Here is a 27,245-nt window from a genome sequence, read left to right as displayed (position 1 = left end):
ATGGAAATGGCAAATCTAAATGGGTGGATATGAATAATCCATGGAGTTTAAATTCTGTTTATGATCATCTTCACATTTAGTTTTCAAGACAACGCAGTTTAGTTTTCATTACAGTTTGGAATAAAGAGGACAGGGAGTAATTGATTGCTTCAAGCAGATTAAAATCAATGGTTTTCTTTTCAAAGAACCAGTTCAGTGCAGTAATTCCAACTTTAAACATTGATTTAGGGTACTCAACACAAAATGTTTTGTGCTTGTGAACTTTTATATTGAAAGACTAATATTAATTTTATTTCCCTATATATCTATATAGTGAAATATAGAGGTTGTTAGTAGCATGTGCATGACTTAATAGTGATCTATATTAAGTCATTTTGATATTATTGCAGTCATATAATGAATCAATGAGATTCCCGTCATCTCTGTAATATTGTTTGTAACCCATTAGCACAGAGAAATTACAGCCCATCATACATCATTACTGTGATTGAGGCTTTATTACCACATTCTCAAATTGCTTGCTCGCTATAAAACTAAATAGACACAAGACAACTATAGGTGGAGTATAGACTGTGCATTATTGTACTCCGGTAATGAGGGATTATTGTACTGTAATAGGGCGAAACTTATGAGGAAAATAAACTTGGCAGTAATAGAAAACTGGAGACCCTTTTTACATTTGTTTTTATTACTTTAAAGGTCAAATATATTTGTTATGATCAGGTATATTGTTTATGTATTACATGAATCATACCTCTTAATATTTTTTAACTGCCCCTCCACCCCCTTTCTTCCTAACTGTGTCCTTTCAAAGTCTGAGGTCCAACATACTTTGCATGCTTGGACTGGGCTTGAATTTGCATTTTGCTGTTTGTGAGATTAGACACTGTACTGCTGCTAAGCCTGACATTTATTTATTTATTTAGTGTGGATAGGTCAGTGTTGTTCTGGCTCTTCAGTGGAAATAAAGGTGTGAATGTAGCAATTTTCTAAGCAATGAAGAGAGGTAAAATGTGGAACAGTTGCCTGTAGCCTGGTTACAAAACACTTCTGATGTTTCAAAGAGGAAAATACAAGAATTATTGTGTCTGTAATAAAGAAAAAATCCCACAATATTAAACTTGTTAGTTAAATCATGCATATGTTCATCCACTCTCTGTTCCATCTTCTGTATGAGTTAGAACAAGGAGATCATGGTTTAGAACAGTAGAAATCCCAGTAGACTTACTTTTGAGACAAGGTCATTTCAAAAAACTCTCAGTTCTGCTCAGTACAGAATTGCTTTCTGATTCAGCCTTATTGTAATTTGGCATCATGACAATTTAAATATCGAATAATAATACAACCAAAAACTAGAGGCTAGTATAAAATATAGTCATGATTATATAATACTTCACATACAAATTCTTAACCAAAGCAACAATAACCACCTGCAAAATTAGAAATGGCAACATAATCTTCCAAATGAGGATACCTTGTTCCCAAGCCATAGTACCTTTACAGGCTGCCTGTGCATCACTCTTATGCTTAGCTTGATGTAATTATCACCCCTTATGTAAAGGCATATTTTTTATTCATAACACGTGAAGTGGTTGCAGTGGTGTACGACCTGAATGCTTGTGCAGGTAGTCTCGGCTGCACAGAGGCGCTGCATGAAGGGGATAGCTCCGCTGGCTGGGGGGCGGAGGCCAGTTCCAGCCCACACACTCTTGCATGTAAGAACTGTACAGCCTTCTGCTTCACCAGCTTCATTCCTCACTTGTCATCATCTGTAGCCATTTTCATCACAGGAAGATATTTTGGACTTCCTCTTGGATCATTTCATCACTCTTAGGAGCCTTCCACGTGAAAACAGAAGCAGCAATTCAAAAAGCACAATGCCAAGGACAATCTAGAGGCTCAGGGCTTAGCGAAGGATGTGTTTTAAATCTTTAAAATCATCTATTACTTTGATCTGCTTCAAAATCTTGGGGAAAAAGGAAAAACAAACACTTTTAAGTGTTTTTTAAAAAATAGTCTAGTTGGATAGATAGCAATGAATTATAATTTAAAAATCAATAAATTGAGTAAGAAAATGAAAATAAATTAGGATATGGAGAATAGTGAGTGCTGGATGCATTGTTTCATATGGGCTATTATAGGAGGCCTTTCTGATGAGATGGCATTGAAGTAAAATCTGGTAAAGTGTAGGACCAGCCATGATAGTTAAGCCTAGCAAAAACATACCAGGAACAGTGAGTACAAAGGTTCTGAGACAAAAGCATTTTTTTGTTGTGTTTACAGAATAGCAAGGCTACTTTGTCTCAGTGGAATAGATGAAGGGAGAAAACATAATAAATTAAAAACACTACCTTAGTAACTTTTAAGATTTATAATGAATATAATAGCATAACAGGTTTTTGTTGTTGTTTGGTTTCATTTTTGCTATTAAAATCCAAAGTCAAATGACGCTTCCAGTAGCTTTTCTAAGTGTACTGGGAATTCTCAACTATTTGAATACACTTTTAACAGTAAGCCTATGTTATATATTGTTTGTGAGGATCTAGAGTTTGTTTTGGGACAAGTTGTGGTAAAACATTTCAAGGGCATGAGCTACCTTGTCTGTGCTTCTAGAGCTTATAACTGGTAAGTGTTTGTATCTTTGCTGCTGGCATGAATAGGTTTTTAGTTTATTTCCAGCCCTCAGTAAAAGCAAACATCATTTCATTTAGCCCTTCCACAATAGTCCATAGCTCCTTCAAGCTTAAAGCCTTCAAGTTTGAGAACTAATTGCTTTCTTCTGAGATAGATGAAGAGGAACAGAGGATTCAAATGTGGTAAAACTAAAGTAGAAAGAAAAACCTGAGGTTGAAAGATAAGGAAGAAATTTAAAATGTGTGAATGTTAATATTTAAAATAGAGAAAGGGGGGTTTAGGTTGTGGCTCAACAGTAGAGCTCTCTCCTAGCACATCAAGGTGCTGGGTTCGATCCTCAGCACCATATAAAAATAAATAAATAAAATAAAGGTATATGTGCATCTACAATTGAAAAAAAAAAAAAAAAAGAAGGGAAAGGTGCTGAAGCAGACTTCTTCCTAGTTGCATCCTGCATTTGTGTAGCAAATAATCCCCAAACTTAGCAGTTTAAGACAAAACCATTTTTTATTTCATGGAATTCCTGAGGAGCAGGAGTTTGGGAGCAGCTTTAGCTGAATGAATCCAATGTCTTTCATGAGGTTTTAGTTCAGATATTCAGCCAGGGCTGAAAACTGAAAAGTTGACTGGGGCTGGAGGGTCCCCTGCTGCTTTCCTTTCTAGCCCCAGGATGTTTCAAGGGGCTGCTAGATTTTTCCTCTTGATCTGCAGCCCACTTACCCCACTAGGGCAGGAAGGAAGTGCTTTTCATGACCTACTCCTGAGAAGCAACATGTTGCGTCCCCCTTATGCAGTTTGTCAGGAGTGGGATTTAACTCCACCTCTTTTGATAGGAATTAATGGAAACCACCACATTTACTATTGCAAAATCAGCCTAGCTGATCAATATGGAGACCATAAGTGCTCTGAAACCAGTATTCTAGTATTAAGAGGAAATATAGACATTCTTCCTGGAGCCTTCTCAGTTTGCCTTCCCTCCAATCCTAGAATGTAGATTTCCCCTGGGTTTTAATTTTTTAAGCCTTATGTGGTTATCAAGTAGTAGGGTTTCAAAAATCAAACTGAAGAAGTCAGTCTGACTGAAAGGAGCCTTAGAACTGGGAAGTAGGGGAGTTGACAGCTCCCATGGGGTCTAGCCTGCTTTAGTATGACTCTCACCAAAACTTATGGCCAAAGCTGTAGTTGAGAAGTAGGAATGTCACCTAGCTGCATTTGCATTCTCTATGAAACCTGTAGTCACAGTGCTGGTCAGAGTTTTGAGTCCAGGAGGCATATACCAGTGATTACTAAAAACTATGAATCAAAGGAGTTTAAAAACTATTTCTTCTCTCTGATGGATAGAGGGATGGCAAAATATGTGATAATGAAATCATAACAAAATTTTAACTTTAGAATCTGGATGGTAGATATAATACCGATATTCATTGTGCAATTTAACTTTTCTGTTTGAAAAATTCTGATAAAATGTCAATAAAATACAACACTTATAACACTCCTTCTAGCTATTGCTTTTTAAAAAAATGTGTGCCTACTTGTAGAAACAGAATTGGTAATTTTTTTCTTTTCTTCCTGAACAACATATGAAAATGGTTATTAATAATTGCTTTCCTCAAGGCCTGTTGGCTCATTGTTCCCTGTGACAGCATCCTTCTATGCGTCCCTACCATCTGAAGCCCATAGTGTATTTAAATAGACTGTCCATAAAATACACAGACTACTGAGTGTCTTTGTGTCCCGAACTGGACTTTTCTGTTATCGCCTTGATCCATACAAAAATCCAAAGATGTCGGAAATTACACATGAGGAAACTGGCACAGTAATTTTGTTTCTTAGTGATGGTTCTAATAAAAATCTCTCTCTTCAGTAAAGAAATCCCTACATATAGGTTTGGATTCAGTGTTTGATTGTATTTATAGCATAGTTAATGCAAAGAGCCTTGATGTCATCAGTAACTTTCATATAGTCTTAACAGTTTCTTGCACCTCCATGGCTCATGGCATGCAAAATAATTGAGTAGTTGAAAGAGCTGTATCACTTAGTGTCAGAAAGCTGTTTAAGGTCCTAGCCATTTCTTTTAAAGGCTTCATGACCATAAGGGAATGTAAATGAATGATATATGGGAATTCTTTGTAATCATATTTGCAGTTGTTTTATAAGTCTGAAATTAATTGAAGATGAAGCAGAAAATAACTTTGTTATCTCTCTGAGCTTTAGGGTACTTAACATGTATTTGGAAATAAGGATACCTATAGCTAATAAAAACAGAAGTACATTGAAAACCTGAAGTGAGATTATAGGTAAATATCTCCAACACTTCTGAGGCCTATCATAGGTATTCTAATTTTCGTGCAAATGGACACTGTGCGTTCATAAAGGTGGTACGCGGTCTGTAAGAAAACCTTTAATCTTGGAAAACTGGATGACTAAATTGAAATCCTGATTTTCACAGTGATTACCTTGAATCATAGACTTAAGTTCTGCAGTGCTTCACTTTCTCCTACAAGGGTATGCAATAGTGGTAAATATTGAATATGTAAAGGCATTTGAATTATCCCATAGAAAGCTACTGTAAAAATTTGGGGTCACATTACACGATATCTAATAAATAGTGAGCCATTTCTGTAATTGATGTCACCCATTTGCTTCATTTTTATTGTGAGTCCTCATTCCCCCCACCCTACCTTTGGAACCATCATAGGTCAAAATGTAAAAATCTTCCAAAACAAGCCATGCTACCACCACCTCCTTCACATTTTAATTTGATAAAATACGAAAATGCATTTCTTATTTATTAAAGGAAATCCTGTGTATCCTAGTTGAAATCATACTTAAGGGTATCATTATAGGTAGATGCTATACTTAAATACATTTGTTGTTTTTCACGTTAAATAAAATAATTGTGGTAAGAGAGTTGATTAATCATTGACAGTGAGCTATTTGGATCATAGAAAAATTGTTCATTTGTAAATATCTTATGGCTGATCAAAAAGAATTTCACTGCAGTAACAACACATTTGAGTCATCTTTTGGATTAAGTGGTTCTAACTAGTGTCCTTTTTGCATTGCTTAATTATAACTGTAAATCAAAAACATGTAAAACTATAATGGGTGAAGTGTTTTCTAGGATCCACTTAATGATTGTAATAACCCACTCCAGAGGGGGGCATCATCTTTTTGTCAGGAAAATCAAGTTTGCAGAAAGACTCCTCTTCCACTTAAATTTGTGCTTTGTACAAAGGGCGTATATATTATAAATGTTTAGAGAAATAGTTACATAAAGTCTACTGTGTGGTATTTTTTAAAGGCTATTGTAATTGGCTTAAAATAACTAAATAATAAGAATGAACTTAATAGGCACATAAGGGGATGAATATAGTAAGACTACAGGAAGAAAGATGGAGCTGATGGTTGGATACTGACTGAAGACTTCATGCTAAACAATTTGCACTATGCAAATATTGATTTCTATTGAGTGAGTGACTGCTTGTCATTTAGATGTATTATTCCTTGTAATTACTTTGGTAATAAGTAATTCTTTTTGAGGCAAATATGTAAAATGAAGTATTATTCTTTAAAAAATAAAACTAGGGTCATTGTTACTTAAGATACTTTAATTTGAAGATTCCAGGAATATATACTGGATAAGATAGCGGTTGCAAACTGATTTACAACCAGTGGAAATGAAATCTTGCAGAAGCAACTGGCTCTAACTGAAATAAGGCTGTGGGCCTAGAGGGAGCCTGATTTTCCCTTGGTTCAGCCCTGTCTGTCTATGGTGACCAAGATTCTAAGCCTCTAAAGGGGATGTTGGAAGAACCATAGAAACCGTAACCATAACACAACACACTGTTCAGTTGGCTGACAGTGCTTCAGGATCACCATTAGGTCCCTAGGCCAGCCCACAGATACTACAGTTCAACAGGAGTTATTAATTATTGCATATCCAAGTTAATGCTAGTGTGTTTATCTGTTCAACACTGAGGCATCTGTTTGTGATGTGGGGTCAGACACTTCCAGATTCCAACCTTTTTGTGTTTATATAATAAGAGACAGTTGAGCTCGACCAAATTAGAAGCCTAGAACTGACTTGTCTGTCATTCTGAGAGGAAATATTTATTGTATGTCAGTGGAAAATCTTCAACTTCCTTGTAGGAGTAGAGAAAACATCTTATGCTTTGTTCCGTAACTCTGAGGGATTTAAAATCAGATTAGTGAGATTAAACTAGCCAACATAAGACTTTAAAACCAATCTATTGACAACTTATTAATAAAATGTTTGGGGCTCTAAAATACAAGCTTATAGAAGGACAAATGTATAGAGACAGGAACTATTTTTAAATCTTTAAGTGAAAATGTTTTTGTTTGAGATTTTATCTAATTTTTATAATTTTAATTATACCTGTGTGCATTTCCTGCTGAGAACTAAAAGTCAATCTTATTGTACATGATCTTTTAGCAGATGTAGAAAGGTGTATTTTCTTTCTCATACTCTGTGTGTGTGTGTGTGTGTGTGTTTGTGTGTGTGTGTGAGAGAGAGTGTGTGTGTGTGTGTGTGTGTGTGAGTTTTAATGCCTCCTGTGAAAGTAATATTCTTAAAAAGGGAAACCTGGCTTTAACAGGCTACATGAATTCATTTGGCATATAACTTTAAAGTTATACTGTACTATTTCAGCATATTAAAGAAATACATTAGTAATGATTTTATGTTGAAATTACATTTCACTTTATTAGCAATTCTAATTTTTTAAAGCTTATTTTTTCTTTTGTGATACTATGCTTTAAAGCTATTACAAAATTTATAGAGAATTTTATGTTTATTTGATATTTGACCACAATACTGCATTGGCTTTGCTTGGCTCACAAAGGTAAAGAGAATTCCAAATTTACTCATAATAAAAGTATTAGAGAAACTGTCAATAAATTTACTGTTATAATTGAATCAGATGATATCTAAATTGTTGATAATATGATCTGCTCGTTAAACAATAGTGTCTTGAGAAAATGATGGATTAATTGACTGATGGCTAAAGTTTCCCTCAAATATAATGGTTTACCCAGTTTGATTTGATTTGTGTAAAATAACTTTCTCTAATAAACAATTTGCTCAGAGGCAATAGAAGAAATGAATGGTTATCAAACCAAACTTAATTAGTCTATCCTAGATTGATATTACTTGGGGAGTCTTCGTTTTAATTGTGGAGTGCTGGATACAAAGAGTTGGGTTCATTATTTTTTCCTGTATAAACACTATTGTGTAACTACCTATGGAATAATAACATGTGAATTCATTTTAATAAATGCTTGTAAAGTGAATTAGCTAATTATACCAGGCTAAAAATGATTCCTTTAATTATTTTGGATATTTAACTGGTACTTCAATTTTATTATTGTTAGTCTGTAAATGTGATTTGTATTAGCTCTGCCAAACTAATTATAATGTATAACTTAACAAACAATTTGAACAGTTTTGTAATGCTTATAATGCTTTCCTCTCTTGTGCAAGAGAAAACATTATTGCTAGTTTGCACGAAGATAAAGGTTTGACACAAATTTAGACCAGAAGGATGGCAATAGATGTTTAAATAGAGAAGAAAAAACCCTCTCAATATACAATATATTTTTTTATTATTTTATGATTCTTTTTTTTTTATTATTGTTCAATACATTACAAAGCTCTTGACATGTCGTATTTCATACATTTGATTCAAGCCGATTATGAACTCCCATTTTTACCCCGTATACATATTGCAGATTCACATCCATTCCACATCCACTTTTTTACATACTGCCATACTAGTGTCTGTTGTATTCTGCTGCCCTTCCTATCCTCTATTATCCCCCTCCCCTCCCCTCCCATCTTCTCTCTCTACCCCATCTACTGTAATTCATTTCTCTCTCTTGTTTTTTTTCCCTTTTCTCTCACTTCCTCTTATATGTAATTTTGTATAACAATGAGGGTCTCCTTCCTTTACCATGCAGTTTCCCTTGTCTCTCTCTTTACCTCCCCCCTCTCCACCCTGTTTAATGGTGATGATCTTCTCATGCTCTTCCTCCCTATTCTGTTCTTAGTTGCTCTCCTTATATCAAAGATGACATTTGGCATTTGTTTTTTAGGGATTGGCTAGCTTCACTTAGCATAATCTGCTCTAGTGCCATCCATTTCCCTGCAAATTCCATGATTTTGTCATTTTTTAGTGCAGAGTAATACTCCATTGTGTATAAATGCCACATTTTTTTTATCCATTCATCTATTGAAGGGCATCTAGGTTAGTTCCACAGTCTAGCTATTGTGAATTGTGCTGCTATGAACATCGATGTAGCAGTATCCCTATAGTACACTCTTTTAAGGTTTTCAGGGAATAGTCCGAGGAGGGCGATAGCTGGGTCAAATGGTGGTTCCATTCCCAGCTTTCCCAGGAATCTCCATACTGCTTTCCAAATTGGCCGCACCAATTTGCAGTCCCACCAGCAATGTACAAGTGTACCCTTTTCCCCACATCCTTGCCAGCACTTGTTGTTGTTTGACTTCATAATGGCTGCCAATCTTACTGGAGTGAGATGGTATCTTAGGGTAGTTTTGATTTGCATTTCTCTGACTGCTAGAGATGGTGAGCATTTTTTCATGTACTTGTTGATTGATTGTATGTCCTCCTCTGAGAAGTGTCTGTTCAGGTCCTTGGCCCATTTGTTGATTGGGTTATTTGTTATCTTATTGTTTATTTTTTTGAGTTCTTTGTATACTCTGGATATTAGGGCTCTATCTGAAGTGTGAAGAGTAAAACTTTGTTCCTATGATGTAGACTCCCTATTTACCTCTCTTATTGTTTCTCTTGCTGAGAAAAAACTTTTTATTTTAAGTAAGTCCCATTTGTTGATTCTTGTTATTAACTCTTGTGCTATGGGTGTCCTATTAAGGAATTTGGAGCCTGACCCCACATTATTTTTTTTTTAATTAATTTTTATTGTAGGTTGTTCAAAACATTACATAGTTCTTGATATATCATATTTCACACTTTGATTCAAGTGGGATATGAGCTCCCATTTTTACCCCATATACAGATTGCAGAATCACTTCAGTTGCACAACCATTGATTTACATATTGCCATTCTGGAGTTTGTTGTATTCTGTGCCTTTCCTATCCTCTACTATCCCCCCTCCCCCCTCCCCTCCCCTCTTCTCTCTCTACCCCCTCTACTGTAATTCATTTCTCCCCCTTATATTTTCCCTCCTTTCCCCTCACTTCCTCTTGTATGTAATTTTGTATACCCCTGAGGGTTTCCTTCCATTTACATGCAATTTCCCTTCTCTCTCCCTTTCCCTCCCACCCCTCACCCCTGTTCAATGTTAATCTTCTTCTCATGCTCTTTGTCCCTACTCTGTTCTTAGTTACTCTCCTTATATCAAAGAAGACATTTGGCATTTGTTTTTAAGGGATTGGCTAGCTTCACTTAGCATAATCTGCTCTAATGCCATCCATTTCCCTCCAAATTCTATGATTTTGTCATTTCTTAATGCAGAGTAATACTCCATTGTGTATAAATGCCACATTTTTTTTATCCATTCGTCTATTGAAGGGCATCTAGGTTGGTTCCACAGTTTTGCTATTGTGAATTGTGCTGCTATGAACATGGATGTAGCAGTGTCCCTATAGTGTGCTCTTTTTAGGTCTTTGGGGAATAGACCGAGTAGTGGAATAGCTGGATCAAATGGTGGTTCCATTCCGAGCTTTCCAAGAAATCTCCATACTGCTTTCCAAATTGGCCGCACCAATTTGCAGTCCCACCAGCAATGTACAAGAGTACCCTTTTCCCCACATCCTCGCCAGCACTTGTTGCTGTTTGACTTCCTAATGGCTGCCAATCTTACTGGAGTGAGATGGTATCTTAGGGTGGTTTTGATTTGCATTTCTCTGACTGCTAGAGATGGTGAGCATTTTTTCATATACTTGTTGATTGATTGTATGTCCTCCTCTGAGAAATTTCTGTTCAGGTCCTTGGCCCATTTGTTGATTGGGTTATTCGTTATCTCATTGTCTAATTTTTTTAGTTCTTTGTATATTCTGGATATTAGGGCTCTATCTGAAGTGTGAGGAGTAAAGATTTGTTCCCAGGACGTAGGCTCCCTATTTACCTCTCTTATTGTTTCTTTTGCTGAGAAAAAACTTTTTAGTTTGAGTAAGTCCCATTTGTTGATTCTAGTTATTAACTGTTGTGCTATGGGTGTCCTATTGAGGAATTTGGAGCCCGACCCCACAGTATGTAGATCATAGCCAACTTTTTCTTCTATCAGACGCCATGTCTCTGATTTGATATCAAGTTCCTTGATCCACTTTGAGTTAACTTTTGTGCATGGCAAGAGAAAAGGATTCAGTTTCATTTTGTTGCATATGGATTTCCAGTTTTCTCAACACCATTTGTTGAAGATGCTATCCTTCTTCCATTGCATGCTTTTAGCCCCTTTATCAAATATAAGATAGTTGTAGTTTTGTGGATTGGTTTCTGTGTCCTCTATTCTGTACCATTGGTCCACCTGCCTGTTTTGGTACCAGTACCATGCTGTTTTTGTTACTATTGCTCTGTAGTATAGTTTGAAGTCTGGTATAGCTATACCGCCTGATTCACATTTCCTGCTTAGAATTGTTTTTGCTATTCTGGGTCTTTTATTTTTCCATATGAATTTCATGATTGCTTTCTCTATTTCTACAAGAAATGCCGTTGGGATTTTGATTGGCATTGCATTAAACCTATAGAGAACTTTTGGTAATATCGCCATTTTGATGATGTTACTTCTACCTATCCATGAACAGGGTATATTTTTCCATCTTCTAAGATCTTCTTCTATTTCTCTCTTTAGGGTTCTGTAGTTTTCATTGTATAAGTCTTTCACCTCTTTTGTTAGGTTGATTCCCAAGTATTTTATTTTCTTTGAGGATATTGTGAATGGGGTGGTTGTCCTCATTTCCATTTCAGAGGATTTGTCGCTGATATACAGGAATGCCTTTGATTTATGTGTGTTGATTTTATAGCCTGCCACTTTGCTGAATTCATTTATTAGCTCTAATAGTTTCTTTGTAGACCCTTTTGGGTCTGCTAGGTATAGAATCATGTCATCTGCAAATAGTGATAATTTGAGTTCTTCTTTTCCTATTTTTATGCCTTGAATTTCTTTCGTCTGTCTAATTGCTCTGGCCAGTGATTCGAGAACTATGTTGAACAGAAGTGGTGAGAGAGGGCATCCCTGTCTTGTTCCAGATTTTAGAGGGAATGCCTTCAGTTTTTCTCCATTCAGAATGATGCTAGCCTGAGGCTTAGCATAGATTGCTTTTACAATGTTGAGGTATGTTCCTGTTATCCCTAGTTTTTCTAGAGTTTTGAACATAAAGGGATGCTGTACTTTGTCGAATGCTTTTTCCGCATCTATCGAGATGACCATATGGTTCTTATTTTTAAGCCTGTTGATGTGGTGAATAACATTTATTGATTTCCGTATATTGAACCAACCTTGCATCCCAGGGATAAATCCTACCTGATCATGGTGCACAATTTTTTTGATATGTTTTTGTATCCGGTTCGCCAGAAGTTTATTGAGGATTTTTGCATCTAGGTTCATTAGAGATATTGGTCTGTAGTTTTCTTTCTTTGAAGTGTCTTTGTCTGGTTTAGGAATCAGGGTGATGTTGGCCTCATAGAATGAATTTGGAAGTTGTCCCTCTTTTTCTGTTTCCTGAAATAGCTTGAAAAGTATTGGTATTAGTTCCTCTTTAAAGGTTTTGAAAAACTCTGCTGTATACCCATCCGGTCCTGGGCTTTTCTTAGTTGGTAGTCTTTTGATGGTATCTTCTATTTCCTCAATTGATATTGGTCTGTTTAGGTTGTCAATATCTTCCTGACTCAATCTGGGCCAATCATATGACTTAAGAAATTTATCGATGCCTTCACTATCTTCTATTTTATTGGAGTATAAGGATTCAAAATAATTTCTGATAATCTTCTGTATTTCTGAAGTGTCTGTTGTGATATTGCCTTTTTCATCCCGTATGCTGGTAATTTGAGTTCTCTCTCTTCTTCTCTTTGTTAGCGTGGCTAAGGGTCTGTCGATTTTATTTATTTTTTCAAAGAACCAACTTTTAGTTTTGTCAATTTTTTCAATTGTTTCTTTCGTTTCGATTTCATTAATTTCAGCTCTGATTTTAATTATTTCTTGTCTTCTACTTCTTTTGCTGTTGTTTTGCTCTTCTTTTTCTAGGATTTTGAGTTGAAGTATTAGATCATTTATTTGTTGGTTTTTTCTTTTTTTAAGGAATGAACTCCAAGCAATAAATTTTCCTCTTAGAACTGCTTTCAATGTGTCCCATAGATTCCGATATGTTGTGTCTGTGTTTTCATTTATCTCTAAGAATTTTTTAATTTCCTCCTTGATGTCTTCTATAACCCATTGATCATTCAGTAACCTATTGTTCATTCTCCAAGTGATGCATGATTTTTCCTTACTTCTTTTATCGTTAATTTTCAATTTCATTCCATTATGATCAGATAAGATGCATGGTATTATCTCTACTCCTTTATATTGTCTAAGAGTTGCCCTGTGACATAATATATGATCTATTTTTGAGAAGGATCCATGTGCTGCTGAGAAAAAAGTGTAACTGCTTGATGTTGGGTGGTATATTCTATATATGTCAATTAAGTCTAGGTTATTAATTGTGTTATTGAGCTCTATAGTTTCCTTATTCAACTTTTGTTTGGAAGATCTGTCCAGTGGTGAGAGAGGTGTGTTGAAGTCTCCCATGATTATTGTATGGTGGTCTATTAGACTCTTGAACTTGAGAAGAGTTTGTTTGATGAACATAGCTGCACCATTGTTTGGGGCATATATATTTATGATTGTTATGTCTTGTTGGTGTATGGTTCCCTTGAGAAGTATGTAGTGTCCCTCTTCATCCCTTTTGATTAACTTTGGCTTGAAATCTATTTTATTTGATATGAGTATGGACACTCCTCCTTGTTTCCGAAGTCCATATGAGTGATAAGATTTTTCCCAACCTTTCACCTTCAGTCTATGTATGTCTTTTCCTATCAAATGCGTCTCCTGAAGGCAGCATATTGTTGGGTCTTGTTTAGTGATCCATTCTGCTAGCCTGTGTCTCTTAATTGGTGAGTTTAAGCCATTAACATTCAGAGTTATTATTGAGATATGGGTTGTTCTTCCAGCCATATTTGTTTATTTATGTTACTAAACATGGTTTGTTTTCCTCTTTGATTATTCCCCCCCACCTTTACTGTACTACCTCCCGCTGTTGGTTTTCATTGATATTTTCCATTTCCTCTTCCTGTAATATTTTGCCGAGGATGTTTTGAAGAGATGGTTTTCTAGCTGCAAATTCTTTTAACTTTTGTTTATCATGGAATGTTTTAATTTCATCTTCCATCCTGAAGCTTAATTTCGCGGGATACACAATTCTTGGTTGGAACCCATTTTCTTTCAGTGTTTGAAATATGTTATTCCAGGATCTTCTAGCTTTCAGAGTCTGTGTTGAAAGATCAGCTGTTATCCTGATTGGTTTACCCCTAAATGTAATCTGCTTCCTTTCTCTTGTAGCTTTTAAAATTCTCTCCTTATTCTGTATGTTGGGCATCTTCATTATAATGTGTCTAGGTGTGGATCTCTTATGATTTTGCACATTCAGCGTCCTGTAGGCTTCTAGGATTTGGGATTCTGTCTCATTCTTCAAGTCTGGGAAGTTTTCTCGTATTATTTCGTTGAATAGATTGCTCATTCCTTTGGTTTGGAACTCAATACCTTCCTGTATCCCCATGACTCTTAAGTTGGGTCTCTTTATGTTATCCCATATTTCTTTACTGTTCTGCTCATGGTTTCTTAACAGCTTTGCTGAGCTGTCTATGTTCTTCTCCAGTTGAAATACTTTGTCTTCATTGTCTGATGTTCTATCTTCTAAGTGTTCTACTCTGCTGGTAGTATTCTCAATTGAGTTTTTAAGTTGGTTTATTGTTTCCTGCATTTCCAGGATTTCTGTTTGTTTGTTTTTTATAACCTCTATCTCCCTGTATAATTGATCTTTAGCTTCTTGGATTTGTTTATGTAATTGATTGTCAAAGTGGTCGAAGTGGTCTTTCATTGTCTGATTTTGCTGTCTAATGTCTTCCTTGAGACTCCAGATCATCTGAAGCATGTATATCCTGAATTCTTTATCTGACATTCCATCTGCTGCAGATATTACCTCTTCTAAAGTTGAGTTGACCTGCATTGCTTGTGGTCCTTTCTTTCCTTATCTTTTCATACTGATCGCGTTTCTTTCTGCTTGGTGAAACTGTTGTGTTATTGATTTTTCCCCCTATATATTTATATTGCTCTTGTATAGCTGCAAAGTCTCCCTCGCAGGCTTTGGCGGTGGCTCTGCCCCTCCTCCAATTGAGGCAATGTGCCTACCACGCCAGGAGGCCGCTGTACCTGTACTTTCGATGGGCCTGTTCTTTCGGTGGTCACAGGTCCGCCTACCTTGCAGGCGTGAGCAGCGGCTTTGCCCCTCCACTGGCCACTAGGCCTGTTCTGTCTGTCGGTTGCAGGTCTGTCTACCTAAAAGGCGCTGGTGGCGGCTCTGCCCCTCCCCCGACCGGGGCGATGTATCTGGCGGGCCACTGGGCCTGTTTTGTTGGTGGTCACGGTTCCGCCTACCTTGCACGCGCGTGGAGCAGCTGTGTCCCTCCGAGAGTTGCTGGGCCTGACCTGCCGGTGGGTGGCAAGTGCGCCTACCTTGCAGGCGCGGGGGTGGCTCTGCCGTTCCGCGGGTCACTGGGGCTGATCTGCTGGTGAGTCGCAGGTCTGCCTACCTTGCAGGCGCCCGGTGGCTCTGCCCCTCCCCCAACCGGGGTGGGGCGATGAGTCTGGCCGGCCGCTGGGCCTGTTCTGTTGGTGGTCACAGTTCAGCCTACCTAGCAGGCACGTGGGGCAGCTGTGCCCCTCCGCAGGTTTTTGGGCTTGACCTGCCGGTGGGTCGCAGGTCTGCCTACCTTGTAGGCTCGGGGGGTGGCTCTGCCGCTCTGTGTATTGCTGTGCCTGTTCTGCTGGTGGGTAGTGGGTCCGCCTACCTTGCAGGCGCCCGGCGGCTCTGCCCCTCCCCCAACTGGAGCGATGTGTCTGGCGGTCCACTGGGCCTGTTTTGTCGGTGGTCACAGTTCCGCCCACCTTGCACACGCGTGGAGCAGCTGTTTCATTAGTGCCTGGGCACACTCTCCTTGTTTGCCTCCCTCAGGCCCTAAGTTTGTGGAGCTTGGGGCTGAGAACCCCCAGCAAATTTGCTTACCTTCTGGTAGCCACGCCCCCGTATCTGGTGCAAGAGACCTCAGTTGTCAGCACTGGTGGGAGCCGTAGCTGGGAGACCCGCGCCGCGCGGCTCCGGCCGGCTCCTGCGTCAGCGCCGCCTCGGCTCCCGCCGGTTCCCGTGCCGCTGCCGTGGTTCCCGCCAGCTCCGGCCGGCTCCCGCGCCGCTCCTGCTAATTTAGAATCCGCTGCGAAGGAATCTCTTTGGCTGATCTTTGGTGACTTCCCCTCTCTGCTATGGCGGGCCCCTGGCTCCTTGCAGGAGTGACCGAAGGGAGAGGTGGAACTGGCTTGTCTCTTGTCTGACACAATCTCTGGTTTTAGATCCCAGTTCGCTAATTCATAGAAGCTTGGTTAGATTTCCTTCCCGTCCTCTCAAGGGGGGGAGCCCTTTCCTGGGTGGGCAGGGCCGTTAGCAGAGCCGGAAGGGCACGGGGCCTTCTGTCGGGCCAGGCGGGGACCCTTCTGGCTGCGCTGGGCCGCCGGGGGCGCCCACGGAGCCAGGCAGACGGCGCCCGCGTGGCTAAGAGCCGGGCGGGGTGACCCTTCGCAGAGCGGGCGGGCCGCCAGGAGTGCCGGGATGGTGGGAGCTGTCTGCCGACCGGGCAGGGACCCTTCTCGACGAGCAGGGCCGCCGGGGGCGCTTGTAAAGCCGGGTGGCTGCAGCCGCGTGGCTAAGACCCAGGCGGGCGGGGTGGCTGTTTGCAGGGCAAGAGCGGGGCCGCCAGGGTAGCCGGGATGGCGGAAGCTGTCTGTCGGCCGGGCAGGGACCCTTCTCGCCGAGCAGGGCCGCCGGGGGTGCTTGTAAAGCCGGGCGGCTGCAGCCTCGTGGCTAAGAACCAGGCGGGCGGGGTGGCTATTTGCAGAACAAGAGCGGAATGGCGGGAGCTGTCTGCCGGCCGGGCGGGGACCCTTCTCGCCCAGCAGGGCCGCCGGGGGCCGCTTGTAAAGCCGGGTCACTGCAGCCGCGTGGCTAAGAACCAGGCGGGCGGGGTGTCTGTTCGCCGAGCGAGAGCAGGGCCGCCAGGGTAGCCGGGATGGCGGGAGCTGTCTGCTGGCCGGGCGGGGACCCTTCTGCCGCGCTGCTCTGGGCCGCCTGCCGCTTGCAGAAGCGGCCGGTGGCCGCGGGATTGGACTCTGAGCCCGCGCTGCCGGTCAAGTTTCACTTGTCTGGGGCAAACTGTCACGTCTAATAAACTTACTAATTCTCAGCAGGTCTCCTTTCAACGGAATTTTGCTAGAAGATCCTCAGTAGGTAGAATGTAGCTGTTTTAATGGGTGTTTCTGATCCCGTTAATGTGGAGATATTGACAGTGCTGCTTCCTCGCCGGCCGCCATGTTGGATCCCGCCCCCACAATATTTGATATCAAGCTCCTTGATCCATTTTGAGTTAACTTTTGTGTATAGTGAGAGAAGGGGATTCGTTTCCTATTTTTATGCCTTTAATTTCTTTCGTCTGTCTAATTGCTCTGGCCAGTGTTTCGAGAACTATATTGAATAGAAGTGGTGATAGAGGGCATCCCTGTCTTGTTCCAGATTTTAGAGGTAATGCCTTCATTTTTTCTCCATTCAGAATGATGCTAGCCTGAGGCTTAGCATAGATAGCTTTTACAGTGTTGAGGTAAGTTCCTATTATCCCTAGTTTTTCTAATGTTTTAAACATAAAGAGATGCTGTAGTTTGTCGAATGCTTTTTCTGCATCTATCGAGATGATCATATGGTTCTTATCTTTAAGTCTATTGATGTGGTGAATAACATTTATTGATTTCCATATATTGAACCATCCTTGCATCCAAGGGACGAATTCTACTTGATCAAGGTGCACAAGTTTTTGATGTGTTTTTGTATCCGATTTGCCAGAATTTTATTGAGGATTTTTGCATCTAGGTTCATTAGAGATATTGGTCTGTAGTTTTCTTTCTTTGAGGTGTCTTTGTCTGGTTTCGGAATCAGGGTGATGTTGGCCTCATAGAATGAATTTGGAAGAGCTCCCTCTTTTTCTACTTCCTGAAATAACTTGAAAAGTATTGGTATTAATTGTTCTTTAAAGGTTTTGTAAAACTCCGCTGTATACCCATCCGGTCCTGGGCTTTTCTTGGTTGGTAGTCTTTTGATTGCTTCTTCTATTTCATCCATTGATATTGTTCTGTTCAAATTGTGTGTATCCTCCTGACTCAGTTTGGGCAAATCATATGACTTAAGAAATGTATTGGTGTCTTCAGTATCTTCTATTTTATTGGAATATAGGTTTTCAAAATAATTTTTAATTGTCTTCTGTATTTCTGTAGCATCTGTTGTGATATTGCCTTTTTCATCCCGTATGTTAGTAATTTGAGTTCTCTCTCTTCTTCTCTTCGTTAGCATGGCTAAGGGTCTGTCGATCTTATTTACTTTTTTGAAGAACCAACTTTTAGTTTTGTCAATTTTTTCAATAGTTTCTTTTGTTTCAATTTCGTTGATTTCCGCTCTGATTTTAATTATTTCTTGACTTCTGCTACATTTGCTGTTGTTTTGCTCTTCCTTTTCTAGGGCTTTGAGATGAAGTGTGAGCTCATTTATTTGTTGGTTTTTTCTTTTTTTGAGGAATGACCTCCAGGCGATGAATTTCCCTCTTAAAACTGCTTTCATTGTGTCCCATAGATTCTGATATGTTGTGTCTGTATTTTCATTTATCTCTAAGAATTTTTTGATTTCCTCCTTTATGTCTTCTGTAACCCATTGATTATTCAGTCACATATTGTTCATTTTCCATGTGATGTAGGATTTTTTTCTTACTTCTTTTTGTCATTGATTTCCAGTTTCATTTCATTATGATCAGATAAAATGCATGGTATTATCTCCACCCCTTTATATTTACTGAGGGTTGCCCTATGGCATAATATATGGTCTATTTTTGAGAAGGATCCATGTGCTACTGAGAAAAAAGTGTATCCACTTGATGATGGTTGATATATTCTATATATGTCAGTTAAGTCTAGGTTATTGATTATGATATTGAGTTCTATAGTTTCTTTATTCAACTTTTGTTTGGAGGATCTGTCCAATGGTGAGAGAGGTGTGTTGAAGTTACCCATATTTATTGTGTTGTGGTCTATTTGATTCTTGAATTTGAGGAGAGTTTGTTTTATGAACGTCGCAACACCATTATTTGGTGCATAAATATTGATAATTGTTATGTCTTGTTGGTGAATGGTTCCTTTTAACAGTATATAATGTCCTTCCTTATCCCTTTTGATTAACTTAGTCTTGAAGTCAATTTTATTCGATATGAGGATGGCCACCCCTGCTTGCTTACGAGGACCGTGTGCATGGTATATTTATTCCCAACCTTTCACCTTCAGCCTGTGTATGTTTTTTCCAATCAGATGTGTCTCCTGGAGGCAGCAAATTGTTGGATTTGTTTTTTTAATTCATGTTACCAGCCTATGTCACTTTATTGGAGAGTTTAAGCCATTAACGTTTAGAGTTACTATTGATATTTGGTTTGTACATCCAGCCATGTTTGATTATTTATCTTTTTTTTTTTAATTTAGTTTGTTTCTCCATGATTAGCTTTCCCCCCCGCCCTCTGTCTTTACTGAGGTACTTCCCACTGTTGGTTTTGGTTATTGTTTTTCATTTCTTCCTCGTGTAGTGTTTTGCTCAAAATGCTTTGCAATGCTGGTTTTCTGGCTGCAAATTCTTTAACTTTTGTTTATCATGAAAGATCTTTATTTCGTTGTCGTACCTGAAGCTTAATTTTGCTGGATACAAAATTCTTGGTTGGCATCCATTATCTTTCAGTGTTTGAAATACGTAGTTCCAGGATCTTTACGCTTTCAGCATCTGTGATGAAAAATCCATTGTTAACCTTATTGATTTACCCCTGAATGTAATCTGCCTCCTTTCTCTTGTAGCTTTTAATATTTTCTCTTTGTTCTGTATATTGGATATCTTCATAACAATGTGTCTTGGCGTTGGTCTACTGTGATTTTCTATGCTCGGTGTCCTATATGCATCTACAATTTGTACATCCGTTTCCTTTTTTATTTCTGGAAAGTTTTCTATAATTATTTCATTCAGCAGGTTGCTCATTCCTTTGGTTTGAATCTCTATACCTTCCTCTATCTGATGACTCTTAAGTTTGTTTTTTTTTATGTTATCCCATATCTCTTGGATGTTTTTCTCGTGATTTTTTACCAGCCTTTCTGAGTTGGCTAGACTCTTTTCAAGATGATATATTTTGTCTTTATTATCTGACGTTCTGGCTTCTACTTGCTCCACTCTGTTAGTGATACTCTCATTTGAGTTTTTAATTTGGTTTATAGTTTCCTTCATTTCTAGAATTATTGTTTGATTTTTTTTATAATCTCTACTGATAAAGATGCTTATTTGCTTCTTTTATCTGTTTTATGTAATTCATTTTCAATGTGTTCTTTCACTGTTTGAATTTGCTGTCTCAAAAAATATGGAACACTTCATGAATTTGTGTGTCATCCTTGCTCAGGGGCCATGCTAATCTTCTCTGTATCGTTCCAATTTTAGTATATGTGCTGCCAAAGCGAGCACACAATATACAATTTATTGCTTCACATGATTATATGTATGAGAAGAATGAACAGATTCCATCCAGAAGATAAAACTAGTGGCTTGTTAGTTTATCTTAACATATGGTATAGCATAGAAGATTTGATTCTTACTTTACATGCTAGAAAGAAGGATTTTCTTCTTTGCTTTTATTCTCAAACAAAACAGCTTATATTAATAACTCATTGTGGATGTCAAAAATAATGTTTCTTAATCACTTTCACTTTGTAGACTAATTGTCTTTGAGTCAGAAATTAATGAACAAAGGTTTTCATAGTGAAGATTTATCCTTTCTGGAAGAAAATAGTCTCCATAAGAATATGCAGCCTAGAACATTCTTCCGTTTTAAATTAATATATAGTAAAATTCACATCATCATCATTGTCATCACTTTGGTGTACAATTCTGAATTTTTAACCCAGGTATGTGTGCATGTAGCCACTACCATGTCAGGACAGAGAATAGTTCCTTTTCCTAAAAGTAAAAACCTTCCTCCTGCTGCTGCACCTCCCTCTCTCCCTGACCCCTGGTAGCCCAAGATCTGTGGCTGTCACACCTTTTTCTAGAGTATAATAAAAATGGAATTCTAGAATTCGGCCTTTTGACACTTTCTTTCACTCAACATGTCTTTGAGATTCATCCATATTTTTCCAGTATAGGTTGTTTCCTGTCTACCTCTCTTCAAATTGAATTTAGCAACATTCATATCCGTTCTTGAGTTAATGTAAATGATATGCCCTATGTGGAACTTAGTTTCTCCTTCAGAGTATCAATGTCATACCTAGAACTTGATTTTCCCATCATTCACCCAGGCAGTTCTGCCTGGAATGGAGTGAAGCACCATGAATGAATGTACCATGCTCTAACCTGTCTCCAAAAGAGATGCCTAGAGTTCTAAGTTCTTAAATTCAGTGCATATCTGTGCATATCCATTCTGCAAGCATATCTGCCCTACACTTTCTAGAAATAAAAGTGCTAGGGTAGGAAACACAAAAAATTGTATAAATTACTATTCACCTTTCAAGAAAAGATAGAACCAATTTGAACCTCACTCTTCCTTTGTCCTCATTATTCTTTATAATCTTTGGAAGTCTTGTAATTTAAATTCTCTTTGAATTCGTATGTCATTAAATATTAGAACATTTGAATCAATACTGTTAAGTCTCTGCAATTTGATATATAGTTCAGCACAATCTTAATTTTTATAAATCCAGCAAGATTTTTTTGTTTGGGATTTCGTTAGAGGTTTATTGTTTGCCATTTTAATAAAATTAAGTATCTCATAGTTTTGTGTTTTCCTAATGGGCAACAAATGAAGTTTTTCATGTACTTAATTACCTTCCAAATATCCTCTGAGAAAGTGTTCATGTTCTTTCCCTGTTTTAAAATAATGTCATATGCTTTTTTGCTTGGATACAAGTCCTTTGGTTGGTAGGTCCTTTGCAAATATTTTCTCTCCGTTCATAGCTTATCTTTTCATTTTTTAAGAATGCCCATTAAACAGCAAAAATGTTTTTATCTTGGTGAAGTTTAATTGACTATTGTTTTGCTTTTCGGGATCATGCTTTTGATGTCATGTCTAAAAAATCTTTGTCTATGCCCAGGTCACAAATGCTTTCTCCTGAAGTTGTACTGCTGTGTGTGTCTTTGAAATATCTCTTTGCCATCCTTTTTTTTTAAGTTGTGTGTATCCTCACGTTATATAGATTTCTTATAGACACCATATCTTTAGGAATTGTTTTTTGTCCACTCATAAAATCTCTCTCTTAATTGATATATTCAGACCTGTGATGATTATTTCTGAATTTAGGCTTACCCTTTTCTTATTTAGGTTGTTCCCTCTGCATTTATTTGTTTCTTCTTTCCTGCCTCTTTTTTAGATCACTGAAATATTTGTACGTTTTATTTTGTATGCTCAGTTTTTTGCTGCATATCACAAAGTGGATATTTTCATAAATGCTTTGAAATTATAATATGCATACTTTTGTGGTACTGGAGTACATATTTAACTGTTAACAATCTACTTATAATTAATATTTATCCACTTAATGTAATGGAATGTCTCTTTTTCTTACACTTTGTTATAGTTCCATTATGTATTATATAGATTATGAATGTAGGTGCTGTATAACATAAATTTTCATGCATTTTTGTAAGTGGAATACCCCTGAGATAATGTTATATTTTTGCCTTGATTTTATAGACATTCCCATATTTAAAAAGAAATAAAAGCTAAGGGAATCATACTAATAGACCTGCCTTTAAAAATTGTTGCAGGAAGTCCTTTTAACTGAAGTGTAGGGACACTACACTGTGACTCAGAGCCATACATGGAAAGGGTTTTTTTTTTTTTTCATTCATTCTGCTAATCTCCATATTTTAATTGGTGAGCTCTGCCATTTTGTTCTTTGTTTTCTATATATTTTGTATCTTTTCTGTTACTCAGTTCCTCTCATACTGCCTTCTTGTTTTATTTTTTTTCTAGTGCCAATTTTTATTCATTCAATTCCTTTTCTGTAATTTTAAAAGTTATTTTCTTAATGGCTGCCATGAGAATTAATTGTTAACATCCTGAATTTATAACAATCCAATTTGAATTGATTACCAAGTTAACTTCAATAGCATACATTAACTTGATCCTATATAGATCTTTCCCCTCTTCTTTTATGTTATTATAACAATTCATCTTTATACATTGTGCTCTTATGACCATAGACTTATGATTATTATTTTAGGTATTTCCTTTTAAATCATTGAAAATAAGAGTTACAAACAAAAAAATACAATAATGCTAGTTCCCCTGGTCAGAGATTGCTCGATTTCTTTACATAACTTTTGAGTTACAGTGTAGTATTCTCTTGTTGCACTCTGAAAAACTTCCATTAGCATTTCTTATAGAGCAGATCAACTAGCAGTAGACTTTCTTATCTTGCTTCTCCTCCTTTTTCTCCTCCTCTTCTATCTGAGATGGCTTAACGTTTTTTTGATTTTGAATGAGTGTTTTACGTATGTGGAACTCCTGGTTGGCGTTTCTCCTTTTAGCACTTTAAGTAGGTGATCCTCCTGCTTTCTGACCTCCATGGTTTCTGATGAGGAATCTGCTGTTAATCTCATTGAGGATCTTTGTATATGTTGAGTTACTTCTCTTTTACTACTTTCAAGATTTTATCTTTTAACAGTTTTTTTTTTTTTTAATAATATGTCCCATTGTTGTTCATTCCTTCCATCTGTTGTGTGTCTCTCTTGCTCGCGCTCTCTCTATTGGGGCTTGAACCTAGGGCCCTCTACTGAGCTACACCTCAGCCCTTTTTATCTTTTGAGATAGGATCTCTGTGATTGCCCAGGCTGGTCTTGAGCATGCTGTCCTCGAACCTCACCCTCCTGAGTAGTTGGGATGACAGGCATGCACCACTGTACCCTGTCTAGTTCTCTCTTGATTTATTGTTTGTCAAGTTCATTGAGTTTCCTTGGTGTCTACTTTTTTTTTTTTTTTTAAATCAGATTTGCGACTTTTGGGCCATTATTCTTCTGTTCTTTCCTTCTTTAATTCCTATAAGGTGTGTGTTGGTGTGTTTGATGGTTACTCCTAAGTCCCTTAGGTGGTGTTCTCCCCCTTCCCCTCTTCCAGCCTCAGACCAAGTACTGGATTCTTTGTTTTGCTTGCTTGGATCTGCTGATGAACCCCTGTAGCAAGTTTTCATTTCAGCTCTTGTGGTTTCATTTCATTTCAACCTTTGTACTTTCTATTTGGTTCCTTTTTATAATTTCTACTTTTTAAAATTAATTATCCCTACTTGTTCTGTTATTGTTTCCCTGATTTCTACGAGTTCTTTGTCTTTGTTTTCCTTTAGCTCTTGGAGCATAGTTAACAGTCAAAGGCTTTGTCTAGTTAAGTAATAATGTAGAGTCTTCCCTTAGGAATTATTTTTGTTGATTTATTTTTTCCTATGAATGGATCATACGTTCCTGTTTCTTTGTGTGCTTTGTCATTTCTTGTTTAGAGGAGGACAATGTGGATATTATGGCATGGTAACTGCAACTTAGGTTCTTATTCCTCCCCAGGGGTTGCTGCTTTTGCCTGTTTAGGGCTACAGTCCTCTGCTAGGTGGGTTTTCAAACTGCTTGTGCAAAAGTGACTTCCATTGTGTGTGGTCTCTGTACTGCATTGTCCACAGCCAACTATTGACCTGACATAGGTTTACTTCAGCTCCTAGATCTGTTGTTTTGTTACTTGAAATTATTTTGACAATAGAGGTGTCTGGAGAATCCCTTTCTACTTGAGGATATGGGAACAATGCCCAGCTAATGGCTCCTCAGTGAACCAGCAGGCAGGTCCCACACTCAGCTCTGATCTCTGGTAGACAGGATCCTATGGCAGCAGAGAGTACAGCAGGAAAGCAGGCCTATGCTCCTCACTGCTGGATGCAGGTCTGGAGGTGAGGTGCAGGTGTGTGCAGTACACTGAGATCCAGAAGGATTTACCAACTGCTCTCTGTATCCAACTCTCCCTTGGATGCTGAAAGTATTCAGCTAGGCTCCAGAGCTCTAGAATGCTTGATTCTGACAGGTTTTGCCAGCTTAGTAGTTGCAGTGAAAGGATCAATACCTGAGCCTTGCTATATTTTTTCTGCTTCACAATCTTTATCTTCTCCTTCTTAAATGCCATGTCATTGTTATTTTCCTGCAGGACTCAGGTTCTCTTTATCATTTCCTCCTCCATTCAAATTGGATAATTTCTGTCAGTCTCTTCCATTTCACTGACCTTCCTTGGCCATTTCCATTCTGCTGCTGAGCCCATCAAGGGAATTTTTAATTTCAGTCAGTGTTCTTTTTATTTGATTCTTGCTTGTATTCTCATTTGAATGAGAATTTTCATCTTCTATTCAAAAGGGTTCTTCCTTACTTTCTAGAGCACAATTGGAATAGTTACAAGTATCATTGTCATTGATTTCCTTTTCCTTTGAAATTTGGAAATTGCCTCGATTCTTTGTATGAAATATGAGTTTAGATTATATCCTGAACCTTTTTAAAAATTATTATTACATAATGAGATATTGGAAATTATTTAAAAGCTTAGGAGAATGTTCATTTTTTTGTTTGTTTTAGCCAATAATTGACCTGATTAGGTTCAGGACAGTTTAACCCACCTGTTTTGGTTTGTGATTCCACTGTCAGAGCAGTTTTTAAAACTTCTGCAGTGTTTCTAGGATCTGCTCAGTGTCATATTTGGGAGTCGGCGACATATTTGGAACCTAGTCAATGTTCTAACCCTATACAGTCCTCAGAGCTTTTGGTATGCTGTTCAGTGTTAGATTCATACTTGTTTAGATTATTGCTGAGCCTCGACATGTAGATCATCCTTTATGGGATAGCTTTTTAACCTCTCTCTTTTGTGTAATACCTTTAGCACTTTGCTTTTCCTGGGGCGTTTTATAGTTCTCTGGTTGTTAATTTAGGGACTTAGTTTAACATTGTGCCACATATTTCCTGTAACCACATCTGCATCCAGGGCCAAGGAACAGGAGGGCAGAGACAGGGCGACCTCAGTGGGAACATATTCCACCCTCTTACAACCAGACTTCTCTGGTCAGAGAGGAATTCTTTTAGGTTCTTCCCCAGCTTCCGTGCTCCTGGACTTCTATCAGACTGGGCACTTAGACAGAAAAGAATGAATAAAAGAAGCAGGATTTTTCCTTTTCACTGAAAAGGATTCATGAATCCCCTAACCTCAAAAAGCCTAGGCTTCTCTTGAAGTTCTTTCCTTCATACCCAGCACATGTCTGTCTGTCTCTGTCTCCCCGCCCCTTTAGTGCATCATAGTGATAGATAATAGTGAGGTTTGTTTTGACATACTCATCATCGCATGTAACAGTTTTCCTCATTTCCATCCCCAATACTTCCTCTTTCCTTCTCCTCCTCCATCTCTGACCCTCTTCCTCCACTCTCTTGGTCTTCCTTGTCTCTATTTTACTTTATTTTTTATTGGTACATTATAGTTATATACAAAATTGGAATGCATTGCAACATATCCATACATGCACGTGATGCGTGCATGTTCTTAGGTATAAGGCTGCCTTGGGCCACTACTGGATGAAAAAACAAAACTTTAGTACTCACTTAGCAATACTTTAAATTTTGGTCTTGTCCCCCAGTCTCCCACTTTGGTTTACTTTTCACTGTCCTTAGATTATCTCTTCTCTGTACTTTCTGCCCGGGGTTTATATTTTCACTCAGTGGGAAAGGCAGTGGTAAGTTTGCTTGTTTTATCTCATCCAGATCTGAAACCACCCAAAAACCAATTTTATTCTTTAGAGTTAAGTTTATGACTCTATGGTTTAGGGGGGGAAATGACATTTCATTTTTCTCAGCTGATCAACAGAAACTCTGCATGGGATACTCTGCAAAGTATTTGCTGATTGATGATCCCATTGAGTCATTAGTGGTGTGTGTTAACGGACACATGCATGCATTGTCAGGTAAACATGAGTGAAGGAGAGGGTGTCGCAGAACATTCTGTAGTTATGTAATGGGTATATGTCTTCGTAATGTTATGTACCATCGGCTACCTGTTTTAACATTAATGTATACATTTCTTCTAAGAATTAAAAATCATAAAATTTATATGAATAATAATTAATGGAAATACCATTTGATGTTTAGTAAATATGAATCATTTTAAAATGTTTATGTTCACAATAAACATGA

General features: G+C 38.1%; 1 protein-coding gene and 1 non-coding gene across 8 annotated transcripts in view; one reads left to right on the top strand and one right to left on the bottom strand.

The window, feature by feature from the left end:
- Nucleotides 1-27,245, top strand: part of Ranbp17 (RAN binding protein 17) — a 298,250-nt gene that overhangs the window by 105,690 nt on the left and 165,315 nt on the right. The window lies entirely within an intron of this gene.
- Nucleotides 20,416-20,522, bottom strand: LOC143400613 (U6 spliceosomal RNA). Its single transcript, XR_013091513.1, has one exon. It is a non-coding gene; the product is annotated as a U6 spliceosomal RNA (small nuclear RNA).

This window comes from Callospermophilus lateralis, chromosome 5, assembly GCF_048772815.1.
Source record: "Callospermophilus lateralis isolate mCalLat2 chromosome 5, mCalLat2.hap1, whole genome shotgun sequence".
NCBI classification, from domain to species: domain Eukaryota; kingdom Metazoa; phylum Chordata; class Mammalia; order Rodentia; family Sciuridae; genus Callospermophilus; species Callospermophilus lateralis.
Note: the sequence above shows the minus strand (reverse complement) of the source record. Positions and strands in the feature narration are given on the sequence as shown.